Source organism: Impatiens glandulifera, chromosome 9, assembly GCF_907164915.1.
Source record: "Impatiens glandulifera chromosome 9, dImpGla2.1, whole genome shotgun sequence".
Taxonomy (NCBI): Eukaryota; Viridiplantae; Streptophyta; class Magnoliopsida; order Ericales; family Balsaminaceae; genus Impatiens; species Impatiens glandulifera.
The window spans coordinates 952116-960797 of record NC_061870.1 but is presented as its reverse complement, the minus strand read 5'-3'; the positions used below and the strand labels follow the sequence as shown (position 1 = coordinate 960797).

At 41.0% G+C, this 8682-nt stretch overlaps 1 pseudogene; it reads right to left on the bottom strand.

Annotated features, from left to right (window-relative positions):
- Positions 1–2294: 2294 nt before the first annotated feature.
- On the bottom strand, positions 2295–6173 carry LOC124914330 (annotated as a pseudogene).
- Positions 6174–8682: the final 2509 nt, after the last annotated feature.

The window sequence follows — 8682 nt, the reverse complement described above, 5'->3', positions numbered from 1 at the left end:
TTTTCTCGGTCCTAACATATATTTCCTTTGTCCTAACACATACATACTCGGTCCTAACACATATATACTCGGTCTTAACACATATTTCACGGCCCTGACCCATATTTCTCTGCCTTGACACATATTTCTCGGACCTGATACATGTTTTCTCGACCCAAACACATATTTCTTGGTCTTAACAAATAAATCATCGGTCATGACACATAAATTATCGGTCATAAGTCTCAGATTTTCCTCGGTCCTAATTTCCAATCACATGGGTGCTTGGTCTTGGCCAGGACCGAAGGCCTTCTGTCAAATATGCATTTTAGGGTGTGACACAAAGAGTGCTTGAAATTGTAGAGAGGGAAGCAGATAGGGGCCGACGATGCACCACAGTCGGATTTGGAACAGTAAATCTAGCCAGACTCCACGCTCGATGATGCTTGTGGACACGCCATCGTCCCAATCGTTTTTTCCGCGTGAGCCTTATGGCGTGCCTCGACATCTTCATGCTTCAAGCACTGGCCTGTGGGCTCCCCATTCGACCTGTCTTGAAACACGGACCAAGGAGTTTGACATGTGTGCGAGTCAACGGGCGAGTATACCCGTAAGGCGTAAGGAAGATGATTGGCGGGATCCAGTTGTGGGTTGCACCGCCGACCGACCATGATCTTTTGAGAAGGGTTCGATTGTGAGCATGTCTGTCGAGACCCGAAAGATGGTGAATTATGCCTAAGCGGGGCGAAGCCAGAGGAAACTCTAGTGGAGGCCCGAAGCGATACTGACGTGTAAATTGTTCGATTGACTTGGGTATAGGGGCGAAAGACTAATCGAATTATCTAGTAGCTGGTTCCCTCCGAAGTTTTCCTTAGGAGCTCGAATGCGAGTTTTATCAGGTAAAGCCAATGATTAGATGCATCGGGGGAGTAAAGCCCTCGACCTATTCTTAAACATTAAATAGGTAGGACGATACGGCTGCTTTGTTGAGCCATGTCACAGAATCGAGAGCTCTTAGTGGACCATTTTTGGTAAGCAGAACTGGCGATGCGGGATGAACCAGAAGCTGAGTTACGATGCCCAACTACGCGCTAACCTAGATCCCACAAAGGGTGTTGGTCGAATAAAACAGCAGGACGGTGGTCATGGAAGTCGAAATCTGCTAAGGATTGTGTAACAAGTCACCTACCGAATTAACTAGCCCCGAAAATGGATGGCACTTAAGCGCACAACCTATATCGACCGTCAAGGAAAGTGCTAGTCCCCAATGAGTAGGAGGGCACATCGTTCGCCATAAAACCTAAGGCATGAGCTTGGGCTGAGCGGCCGTCGATGCATATCTTGGTGGTAGTAGCAAATATTCAAATTAGAACTTTGAAGGCCGAAGAAGGGAAAAGTTGCATGTGAAAAGAACTTTCACATGAGTTAGTCGATCCTAAAGGTCGGGGGAACCCTGACAGTAACGTATATTGCGCGTACTTCGAAAGGGAATCGGGTTAAAATTTCTGAACTGGGACGTGGCGGCTGACAACAACATTAAGAAGTCCGGAGACATCGGTGGGGGCCTCGGGAAGAGTTATGTTTTCTGTTTAACAGCCTGGCCACCTTGGAAACGGCTCAGCCGGAGGTAGGGTCCAGTGGCTAGAAGAGCACCGCACGCCGCGTGGTGTCCGTTGTACCCCCAACGAACCTTAAAAATCCGGAAGACCGAGTGCCTCCCACACCCGGTCGTACTCATAACCGCATCAGTTGTCCAAGGTGAATAGCTTCTGGTCGATGGAACAATGTAGGTAAAGGAAGTATTCAAATTGGATTCGTAACTTCAGGAAAAAGATTGGCTCTGAGGGCTGGGCACGGGGTCCCAGTCCCGAACCCGTCGACTGTCTACGGACTGCTTGAGCCTCTTTCGCGGAGAAAGCGGGTTGTTACGTGTTAGCCGGGGGACGGACTAGGAATGGCACCTCACGGGGCCTTCCCCAGGAAGTAAACAGTCAACTCAGAACTAGTATAGACATGGGGAATCCGACTGTTTAATTAAAACAAAACATTGCAATGGTCCTTGCGAATGCTAACACAATGTGATTTCTACCTAGTGCTCTAAATGTCAAAGTGAAGAAATTCAACCAAGCATGGGTAAACGACGAAAGTAACTATGACTCTCTTAAGGTAGCAAAATGCCTCATCATCTAATTAGTGACGCGCATGAATAGATTAATGATATTCCCATTGTCCATGTCTACTATCCAGCGAAACCACAGCCAATGGAACGATCTTGGCAGAATAAGCGGGGAAAGAAGACCCTGTTGAGCTTGACTCTAGTCTGACTTTGTGAAATGACTTAAGAGGTGTAGTGTAAGTGGGATCTGAAAGGCGAAAGTGAAACACCACTACTTTTAACGTTATGTTACTTATTCCATGAATCAAAGGCGGGGCAATGTCCCTCTTTTTAAATCCAAGGCCTACTTCTGTAGGACGATTCAGGTGGAAGACATTGTTAGGTGGGGAGTTTGGCTGGGGTGATACATCTGTTAAAAGATACGCAGGTGTACTAAGATGAGCTCAACAATAATAGAAATCTCGTGTAGAACAGAAGGGTAAAAGCTCGTTTGATTCTGATTTTCAGTTCGAATACGAACCGTGAAAGCGTGGCCTAACGATCCTTCATATCTTCGGAATTTGAAGCTAAAGGTATCAGAAAAGTTACCACAAGGATAACTAGTTTGTGGCAGCCAAGCGTTCATAGTGATGTTGCTTTTTGATCCTTCGATGTCGGCTTTTCCTATTATTGTGCAGTAGAATTCACTAAGTGTTTGATTGTTCACCCACCAATAGGGAACGTGAGCTGGGTTTAGACTGTCGTGAGACTGGTTAGTTTTACCCTACTAAAAATTTATCTTAAAAAGTCAGTGGCGCGAAGTTACTGTGCGTCGTATTATGACTAAATGCCCCTAAGTTAGAATTTGGGCTCGAAGCGATGCACACACTCGCCACTCATTTTCCGACCAGTAGTAGGGATCTATGATCCTCAAAATCACGTGTCGATGACTAAGTCTTCCGGGTGGATGCGCTCGGAAGGCCGCTTTGAAGTACAATTCCTATCTAGTGACGATTAGAATCCTTTGCAGACGACTTAAATATGCGACATGCTATTATAAGCGGTATAGTGGATTTGCTGCCACGATCCGCTGAGATTCATCCATTCGTTGCTCAGATTCGTCCCTCCCTCTCCCTCCCTTCGTAAAGAGGGACAAGATTTCTAAGATTCAATGTACACTTTGTTTTGTAAATTTTACCAAGTACAAAATAATTTAACATGTAAAGTTAGCCATAGTCTTTGTTAGAATGTCATAGGACAGTGAGAAATATTGGCTGGCTAAGTCTGGACTAAGGAAAGTTGTTGGTTGGTTAAGTCTGGACCGAGTGAAGTTGTTAACTGGCTAATTCAGACCTAGAGAAGTTGTTGGCTGGCGAAGTCTGGACCGAGGGAATTTGTTGGCTGCCAAAGTCAGACCAAGAGAAGTTGTTGGCCGCTAAGTCTGGACCGAGTGAAGTTGTTGTCTAGCTAAGTTAGGAATAAGGGAAGTTGTTGGCTGGCTAAGTCAAACCGAGGGAAGTTGTTGGCTGGCTAAATTTGGACCGAGGGAAGTTGTTGGCTGGCTAAGTCAGGCTGAGGGAAGTTGTTGGCATGTTAAGTCTTGACTGAAGGAAGTTGTTTGCTGGCTAAGTCTAGACCGAGTGAAGTTATTAACTTGCTAAGTCAGACCGAGAGAAGTTGTTGGCTAGTTATGAAACGTCCATGCTCATATATTAATAACTAATACTCAAACATGTATTTCTATTCATCATTAAGAACACTAGCTGGAGCCATATACATTTGTTCTTCTCAAAAGATATACTTTATATATACATATACTCTATCATGCTATCATGTTTCTATACAAGTCTTATATACATGCACCATTAGACAGTAAGAAAAGACCCAAAATAAAAGTCAAGTGTTTATACAAAAAGACAAGTAATCTAATAGCCTAGGTCCCTCCTCCCACACTTTCTCCAATAGTTCGCTCCTCTCCAAGTTCCTTCAAGTGTACAAAAGCTAGGACTGGGTACCTACACCACACATAACATAGTGAGTCTAATGACTCAGCAAGCAATTAAATATTTTAAAACCTGCTGGAATGCTTTGCTTTTAAAAAGAAAGATGTATGCATAAAATGTTCATACTTTAAAAGATGATCAGTCCATAAAAAGACATTTGCATGTTTAGAAAATAGGAGTTCATGGGGCCTGTACAGTAACATCTTGATCCATATTTGACCCTACACCATTCAGAGCTGATCCTGAAGGCAAGGAGTCCGTTTGAGCCGTAATTGGAAAAGGCACAATTAGGAGTTCATCCCTAAAAGCCCTCAACCTGTTTGGACCGTCTTTGAGTTGGGCAGCAGTAAATAGAGCTCATGCTAGATACTCTGATCCCATAAATAATTCAGCCAGTACATTTAGAATTAGCTGTCTAGAGCTCATGCCAGCCAGCCTCTTCTCATTTCCGTCAATATTCATTTATCATTAATATGCGCCCATGTATGCATAAATCATAAGGGTTTCTGTTTTATAAAAGTTTATACTTAACATGGAAACCCTATAATTTCTGGAAAACATGAAGGCCCTTGTCTTACTTTAGAAAAACAGATTGTTTATAAACCAAGTTTATCCATAAAACCATATTATACCATAAAAACATGTATTTCCAACATATATGAAATTTAGGCAGAAAGTACTTGTAATACATAGTTATGTGTGGCTTAAAGATTGAGTTTAAGAAAAGGATTGCCTTAATTTCGAAATTGGATAAAGAAAGAAGATGATCTTTGATAGGGTTTTCTCTTGGTTTGAAAAAGAACTCCTAAGTCTTTCTTAAAGAGAGAGTGAACTGAATTTCCAAATGAATTAAGGGAATGGGGTAAGGTGAGCTAATAGCTGCCATGCTAAGTGTGTAGCAAGTAGCTGGGGCAAGTGGGAAGCATGGAAGTGGTTAGGGTGTAGTGTGATTTGGCTTCCAAGTGTTCAAATTAAATGAAAATCAAGTGGGTTTAATTATTGACTAAAGAGAGAATTAAATTAGGATTAAACTTATCCTAATTATCTAGTGGGTCCCTTCAACATGGGTCCCTACCACTTGCTGTTTTTATGAAATATTGCCTAAGTACAAATTATAAGTCTCTTGTATCCCATGTTCCTTATACATTCTGGGTTATATTTATAATTTAACACATAGCAATTATATATCAGTCCTTAATAATAGCAGCAAGTCTATTCCTAAGTATAAATTGTGAGTCTCTTCTACATGGGTCCTTCTACAAAATGTCCCACAATATAATTAACACAACATTTTTATATCTCATCCTCTAATAACAATAATAACAAGTCTATTCCTAACATGACTTATAAGAGAATACATAAGGGTGAATATTCCAAAATTGCACCCTTGACCCTACTAGCCTTTTATATCAAAAAAAGATGAGTTTGGGCATAACAATTCTACCCTACTTATAAAAATTTCGACCTCGAAATTACTTACAGAATAGTTCAAGATAATTCTGTTATATATCATGTTCTACTTCCAGGGTGGCTTCTTCTATTGAACTATTGTGCCAAAGCACCTTGACAATACTTACTTCCTTATTCCTTAGATTCCTGGTTTGCCTGGCCAGGACCTGAGTTGGTCTCTCTTCATATGATAGATCATTTGTTAACTAAACTTCTTCATAATTAATTACATGGTTGGCATTAGGAATATAATTCCTCAAATTGGACACATGAAAAATATTGTGAACAACATCAAGGCTGGGAGGCAACGCTTATCTATATGCAACCTAACCAACTGCCTCCAGAATTTCAAAAGGCCCAATATATCTTGGATTCAACTTTCCCTTCTTTCCAAACCTAATGATACATTTGCATAGAGATACCTTGTGAAACACATGGTCGCCTTTGTTGAATATTATATCCCGGCGTTTCTTATCTGCATAACTCTTCTGCCTACTTTGAGTCGTTAGCAACATTTCTCTGATCTTTCTAATTAAGGAAACTGAGCTGGAGACGATCTCAGGCCCAATTAAAATTATTTCCCCAACTTCATCCCAATGAAGGGGAGTTATACATTTCTTCCCATAAAGAGCTTCAAAGGGTGCCATGCCAATAGAAGATTGATAACGGTTGTTGTAGGAAAACTCTACTAATGGAAACCTTAATTCTCAATCACCACCAAAATCTATAAGGCATTCCCTTAGAAGATCTTCTAGGATTTGGATCACTCTTTCAGATTGGCCATCTGTTTGGAGGTGAAATGCAGTACTGAAGGCTAACTTCGTCCCCAAACCATTATGCAAGCTTTCCCAGAAGTGCGAGGTAAAACGAAGATCTCGGTAAGACACGATTCTGGTTGGGATGCCGTGGAGTCTAACGATCTCTTGCAAGTACAGCTCCGCGTATTGATTCATTGAAAAAGTTGTCTTTACCGGTAGAAAGTGTGCTGACTTAGTAAGACAATCTACTATTACCCAGATGGTATTCATTTTTCTCAATGTCAGAGGTAATCCAACAACAAAGGCTATGGCAATATCGTCCCATTTCGAAACAGTTATGGGCAGTGGGCAGAGAAGTCCAGTAGGCCTTTGACGCTCAACCTTAACTTGCTGGAAAGCTAAACACTCACTAACATACTTAATGATATCCTTCTTCATACCAGGCCACCAATACAACATCTACAGATCTTTGAACATTTTGGTACTTCCTGAATGAATAGAATATGGAGTAGTATGTACCTCAACCAATAATTCTTGCCTTCAGGAACCTACTGAAGGTACCCATAGCCAATTCCTTTGATACATCAGATTATTCCTAGTGCTATACAAAGGTGTATCCCTCTTCTCATCTCTTTACTTCCATAAGGTGAGTTGTGGGTCATCAACTTGTCTCAACCTAATTCTTTCTATAAGATCAGGAATAATGGCTAGAGTTGCAAGAATGCACTCCTGCCTTGGCTCAATCACAGCCAGATCTAATCTTTCAAACTCTTGAATCAGGTCAGAATGGGCAGTGATTTGATTAAGAATACTTGACTTGCGGCTTAAGGCATCAGCTACAACATTGGCCCTCCCCTGTTGATAAACAATTTCGCAGTCATAATCTTTCACCAGCTCCAGCCAACGCCACTGCCTCATATTCAACTCCTTTTGAGTAAATAAATACTTTATACTTTAATGATCGGTAAATATTTGAGACTTCTCACCATAAAGATATTGTTTCCATATTTTAAGAGGAAAGACTATGAAAGGATCGGCTTTATCGATAGAGACGGGGGTCTGGCTATTGATGAAGGCTTATGTAAAACGATTTGAAAGAAATTTCGTTAGAGATTTAATTCGCTTTCTATTCTACGCAAACCCTTGTAAACACTTGCAACAGAATCACGGAAGAATAATTTACTTGGATTTGAAGCTCAAGATGAAAAATGTGAAGATGACAGAAATGAAAAGACACAGCAGTTTGTTTGTGGATGTTCAGAGAAAACTCTCTTGCGTCACTTTTCTTCCAACCACCGGAAGGATTCACTATAATATGATTCGAATCAAAATACAGTTTGCACACACTTAACTCACTATTGAACATAACACACTCTATTCAATTTACAAGATGAAGAATATCACTAAACTAAAGGTGTTTTTTTATTCTAGCTCTCTCTTGATTCACACACAGTACAATCAAGAAAGCAACTCAAAACTTGAATATTCAAAGAATAGATTTCTCAGTAATTCCAGTAAGCAAGATGATCGAGAGATTGAAGAGTCGAGAGTTGGAGACGTTGTCCGTTGTCCTTGAGATATGATAAATATTGGACAGAGACTAACGGTCGAATCTTTAGAATGATACGTGGCCCTCTTCCATTGGAAAGCCTCAATAGTACACAACAGATTCTAAGCACATGGATCGTGGCCGTACACCAACTGGCAGTGCGCCGAATATTCCATCAGAGATGTACCTGCAAAACAAGTAATATGAGGGAAATTCTCTTACATGACATTCGTTGGTTGGTTGCGTTTAGCTATCGTACTGATCTTCATTAGAAAGTGTAGCAGGAGTAGAGTACAGCTATAGCACGTGGGTGCTAGCTTCAAGCATACTGCTTAAGCATAGCATTAGACGTATTTAAGTTAGACGACCTCGTCTAATAAAATAAAACGTCCCCATCTAAGAGCATAATTCATTAGACCACCTGGTCTAATGGGATTAGACTTACGTCTAATTACAATCACTTCAGACTAATCTGAAGGAGTTAGACTACACGTCTAACTTTCACCAATTAGACTTCACGTCTAATCTTTCACAAACCATTAGACTGCACGTCGAACTCCACGAGTTAGATTGCACGTCTAATTCTGGTTCTACTTCAGACTTGTCTGAAGGAGTTAGACTGCACATCTAACTTTCACAATACATTAGACTACACGTCTAATTACGAGTTCCATTAGACTGCACGTCTAACTCCATAAGTTAGACTGCACATCTAATTACGGTTCTACTTCAGACTTGTCTGAAGGAGTTAAACTACACGTCTAACTTTCACAATACATTAGACTACAAGTCTAATTTTGAGTTCCATTAGACTGCACGTCTAACTCCACGAGTTAGACTACACGTCTA